Source organism: Empidonax traillii, unplaced genomic scaffold (assembly GCF_003031625.1).
Source record: "Empidonax traillii isolate 1590-97213 ecotype Southwest subspecies unplaced genomic scaffold, ASM303162v1 scaffold340:size591717, whole genome shotgun sequence".
In the NCBI taxonomy this organism is placed as follows: Eukaryota; Metazoa; Chordata; class Aves; order Passeriformes; family Tyrannidae; genus Empidonax; species Empidonax traillii.
This window is the reverse complement of record NW_020955533.1, coordinates 325,128-330,251: the sequence shown is the minus strand read 5'-3', so window position 1 is coordinate 330,251 and position 5,124 is coordinate 325,128. Positions and strand designations below refer to the sequence as shown.

The 5,124-nt window shown below is 50.6% G+C and overlaps 1 protein-coding gene across 2 annotated transcripts in view; it reads left to right on the top strand.

Annotated features, from left to right (window-relative positions):
• Positions 1 to 2,125: 2,125 nt before the first annotated feature.
• GPRIN3 (GPRIN family member 3) overlaps positions 2,126 to 5,124 on the top strand; it is a 32,235-nt gene continuing 29,236 nt past the window's right edge. The window contains exon 1 of one of the 2 annotated variants that reach the window (XM_027892152.1): positions 2,126 to 2,504. The gene's annotated coding sequence lies outside the window, so the exon portion shown is untranslated. Of the gene's footprint in view, positions 2,505 to 2,771; positions 2,970 to 5,124 lie in introns of those variants that run through there. The other variant, XM_027892153.1, reaches the window with a different exon arrangement.

The window sequence follows — 5,124 nt, the reverse complement described above, 5'->3', positions numbered from 1 at the left end:
CAAACATGACTGCTGAGAGCAGCATGGGGATCTTCAGTAATGCTGTAAAGAGAGAAGAAAATTTTACCTGAACAGAGTAGGAAAACATTTGGGCACTACCTTTGACGTGCATGGGCATGGAGGTGCTTGGAGCAAAATGCTCCCAATTCCTATCTTTTTTTGCCTCAGAATGAGAGTTGTTCCTTTCTCACAAGTTCTGAGACTGACTCCTCCACGTGCTCTGAAGGTGCTTCACAACCCTAAAATAATAACCCTAAAATAGAAAAGAAAAAAAAAATCTTCCCCGTCTTTCAAGCTGAATCTATATAACTCTTATTGCTGTGACTGTCAAGGCTGGATTGTCAACCACCTCTCTTACAAGCACTTGAAAATCCTACCATGTTTCCACTTCAATTAATTTCAAAGTTGGTTTCCACAGAAGAGCAAAGCATTAGCTGTAAATACTAAAGCAGCTGAAACTAGCAAATGGTTTCAGAGACAAATAAGGTCTGCCTGGAAACAAGTCTGAACTTCATCTTTCTCTGGCAAGTTGTTTCTTCCTGGACAAGGAAGGCTGCACTTGAAAGGAATAGCTTTAATATTTTTCAGTGACTTGGACATCACTGGAAAGATGAAGAAAGGAAAAGATGGCTGTAGAGTGTTAAAGCTACATTAAAGCTACACCAGAAGCTTGGCTAGCTTGTAGAATTAATTAACTGAATGCCAAGACTGTGATTTTATATCTCAGGCAAAGGGTATATTATTAACAGAAGGGGTCCCTCTTGAGAATCCAGATAAGGAATCTCATGTTCAGGAAAGTGTATGTAAACCACAATAACTGTAATTGTCCCTTGCTGAGCAGCCCCTGAGGTCCCACAAAGCTCTTGCAGCAGCAAGGTCTGTAAGCGCTGACTGCTACCTCTTCATAAAAGTACAATTGCTGACAATAGGAAATTGCATCATCTAGCCTTTCTCCTTCTTTATCAAAAAAGGGGAAGTTCCATGTCAATGGTAGCAGGATTAATTCTAGGAAGTTTAGCAATGTTTCTTTAAAAATAGGTCATTTAGCAGAATAATGAAAAGAAGTTGAATGCTGACTCTGTCTGCCAACCCGACCTAGTCTTCCAGATTCAGACACGAACAGCGTAAGGACCAGGCTCTATTCAGCCGTCCAGAACAACAACAACAAAAAAAAAAGGAGAAAGATTGTGAAGAGAACGAAGTATAGAGCTACCAGGAAGCCTTGGATGCCCTAGTGCTATAAATCTTTTCCTCTCTCCACTCTCCTCTCCTTCCAGTGAAGATCCCTCATTCTTGGGATGTTCAGGCTCTTCTGCTGATTTGGTTTTGGCACATGTGAAAAAGTGGTTATTGTTGGTGCATACTGAAAATGGCTCTTAAATTTCCCATAATTAGATAACTGCCAGAAAGCCACATTCATGGCTATTACATAAATATGTGCTGATCTTAGTGGCCACTGTTAGGCAAGAAATTACATATGCTATAGTATAAAATGTAAGATGTTTTTCATAATCATTTAACCCATGAGTTGAAGAGATTTAGGATCAATAACTGAGCTAGAGGATGTTTGGCAAAGCAGTGAGTAAAACGTGGGTCCATGCATACGGATCAAGGAAATATGATCCACTGATATCTACGACGATTAGAGATAAAAATTATTAGGTCCCCCAGTCAACTGTTCTTTTTTCCCCCTCAACCTTTTCCATATTGCCCTAGAATTCTCACATCTTGTCCTGTAGCTCTTTGAAATCCTGCTCCTATTTATCCCTAAAGAATGGCAGAAGAGTTAAAATCTTCCGACTTGAAAACCTGTACTTGACTTGACTCTCCGGGCACTGCAGAACCATTTCCTGTGACTGCAGCAGGGAGAGATAAAATTCCACTGTGGTGGGAATAAACCGAAATTACATCAAAGATTTCCAGATAATAAGAGTTCCAAGCCAAAATATCTTTTGCTGCTTGGATCTACTTTTTTTCTTTTCCTTTTTTTTTTTTTTTTTCCCCCAGCCAAACAGGGCAGTGCTTCATACAGGAAGCCACATTTGCCTATCAAAACCAACAATCCGAATTGAAAGCGTGACAAGAACTGATGCACATTTGCATACACTGCCATTCCCCACGCAAACCTGTACCATCCGGCAGGCAGAGGGCTCGGGAGGTGCCTCGCCGGCTGGCTGCGGGCAAGCTTCCTCCGCGGACACACGCAAGACCAACACAGGTGGACGGAACTGGTGGATTTGGGATGAGAGGTTCTAGCTCCTCTGCCGTGAAGCAGCTCAAGTTCGTAGTTTTGGCTTAGGAGCTGCAGAGAAGCGGCTGGCAGAGGCGGCAACGCAGAGCGAGCCCGGGTCTCTTGCGGGATTGCCGAACCCTCCCGGGGGGCTGCCCAGAGCCCCCTGCCCAGCCCCTGCTGCAGCACGGGAGCCGGCAGCTCCCGGGTTATAAAAGCCAGGCGAGGCCTGGGGTGGGGCTGGCGTCAGCGGGAAATGTCTCCCTGGAAGCAGGTACGTGCCCGCGCCCTCCGCGCCTGGGAGGGCTCGGGGCGGGGTGCGGGCTCTGAGCGCTGCCGGAGGGTGCCGCGGTGCCCTCCCCGCCGGCTGGGGGCTTCCTGCGGGAGCTGCCCCGCTCTGCCTGCGGCTCCGCAGCCCCGGCGCTCCCCGCCTCCCCGAGCCGACCGGGAGCCGCGTCTGCCCGGGCGGCGGCGGCGGCTGCGGCAGAGCCTGGCCGAGGGGCCGGGCTGCCCGAGCCTCTTGTCGTAGTGGGCACGAACTGCCTCCCTCCTGCCGCCGCGGCGGGAAGGGCCGCTCGAGTGGAGCCCTCCTCGCTCCCGCCCTCCTGCCGCCGCTGCCGCCGCCGCCGCACACCCCGAGGAAGGGCTTGTTTTCCTGCCCGGATGATGGATTTCTCCGCAAGGTCATCCCTGCCCGCGGCGGCGGTGTGCCCGCGGCTCCCCGGGCGCCGCCGCGGAGGTAAGGGGTAGGGGGATCGTGAGCACCTACAGAGACACACACACAGAGGCACCAGCGAGTGTATTCGGCGCCGGAGAGGAGCGGAGTGGGTGCGCAGGCAGGTGCCCGGGGTGAGGCGGGGGGGTGCCCCGCCCTGCCCGCCGCAGGGTGCCGGGCGGGCCGAGCTGTGCCCGGGCAGCGCATCCCGAGGGGCCGGGTCGTGCCCCGCTCCCCAGCGGGTGGGGGGCGGTCGGACCGGGCCAGCCCCGAGGGCGCCTCTTTTCTGCCTCTGCTCGTTTCTACCGGCGCTCGGAAGCGGCTTTGGCTCCCGCGTGGTCTCTGGGAGCGCGGAAAACTTAAGGGGAAAAAAAAATAAAAAAGAAAAGAAGGAAAAATGATCAGGTGCCCCCCCCACCACCACCGCCGGGACGGGACGGGGGGATGCGCGGCGCCGTCGCCACGGCAACGTGCCCGCGGTGTCGCAGCGCGGAAGGTGCCCCGGAGGCAACCCCAGCCCCCCGCCTTCTGCTGCCCGGGCGAGGGGGTGTCCCTGGGGCCCTCCCCGGGGCGAAGTCGGGCGAACGCAGCGGTGCGAGGGTCTGCTTGGCCCAGGGTTGCCCAAGGGGCTGTGGGGGCGCCGGGCCGGGAGGGGCAGGATGGTCCGAGCTGGGATGTCGCCGTCAAGTAGCATCACAGCAGGAGCGCTGGCCGGGTGATGCCCCCAGTGTGAGAGCCTCGCCTCCCGCCTGCATCGGGGCCTTGTGGCTGGAATCGGATCCTTCACGGGCCTTTTCTTTATCTTGCTGAAGTTGGTGACAAAACTACTGATGGTCTTGCCAGCTCCTGGTCTATGGCTTGTGTTTTCCTCGTTCAGCCTAGGTTTTGTGCCCCTTAAAGGCCATGGCTTCGTTAATGCTTTATTCCTTCATTCTTCCTTTTTCTCTCTGAGGAAGATAACGATGCTGGTGGTAGATTTATTAGACTCATAAGGAATTATTATGATCCCATATTCTGACCTCTTCCATAATATAAAGCACTATAAAGGCTATTCCCCAGTGATTCCAAGGTCTGGCCCACCAGCCTCTTTAAACAGTTTTGATTTAATGACTTCCAACAATGGGAATTTACTGCATTCCTGGATAATTGGCTCCAATTGTTAATCTCTTTGTTAAACGTTTGCATCTCTTTTCTACTTTGAACTTTTCTGACTTCATCTTCTAGCAACTGGATCTTGTCTTGTCTGTCAGATTAAATAGCTATCTAGTTTCAGATCATCTCTGTCTGCTCAAGTGTTTAAGGGCAGTAATTAAATAGCTACTTAACGTTGTCTCTGAGATAAATAGACCTGACTCATTTGGTCTCTCCCTGGAATGCAGATGCTCCCCAGGAGAAACGTGTGGGCTGGTCTTCTCTGAGCCCCCACCACTGTCCTTGCTGGCCACCGGGCGCTGCACTGTGGATTCCAGGAAGGCTCTTGTTAATGTCACGTGTGGAGATAATAACCTCGTGCTCAGTATTCCCTTGTCTATTCACCCAACGGTACAAACTTTTCTTTCCCACGACTACACAGTGGGAACTGCTGTTCCGTTAGTTACAGGCAGTGATCCTTGCATTTCCTTGTGAGCCAGGGTTTTCTCAGAAGCTGGTTGTCTGTCCTGTAAGGGGCATTTAAATTAAATCTTCCTACATGTATAACTTTGGATCTGCCTATATTAAGGAGATTTTTCCCTCCTCGTGTCACTTCAGTTCTAGGGTGTCTGCAGCTCGGGAATCACAACAGATCTCTGGTGTCCTCTAGAAGTCAGAAGAGTTTCTTTTCATGGGATCTCCATCCTAAAAAGTCTCTCTTCTTCTTCCTAGTGCTCTAGATGACCTTAAATTTATTTGAATTTTACTGGAGGAGAAGTTATACCTAGTAATACACAAACCAAAAACAAGTGCCCACTACAGTGACTTATTTTTGTAACTGCTTTTGTTCAGCTGTGCCTCCCAAGTGTTGGTGAGGGAGAAAGAGAATTGCTTTCCTGTCTTGGAGAGTTGTAAATACCACTACTGGGTATAATGTGTAGGCTAACACATACAGTTTCATTATGTTGCAAGTCTTGAGCTTGAATGCTGTTTCACTTTTCTGAAGTATGCTTAAGCCTGGATTTGTTATCTAGAAAGAACAGTGCCT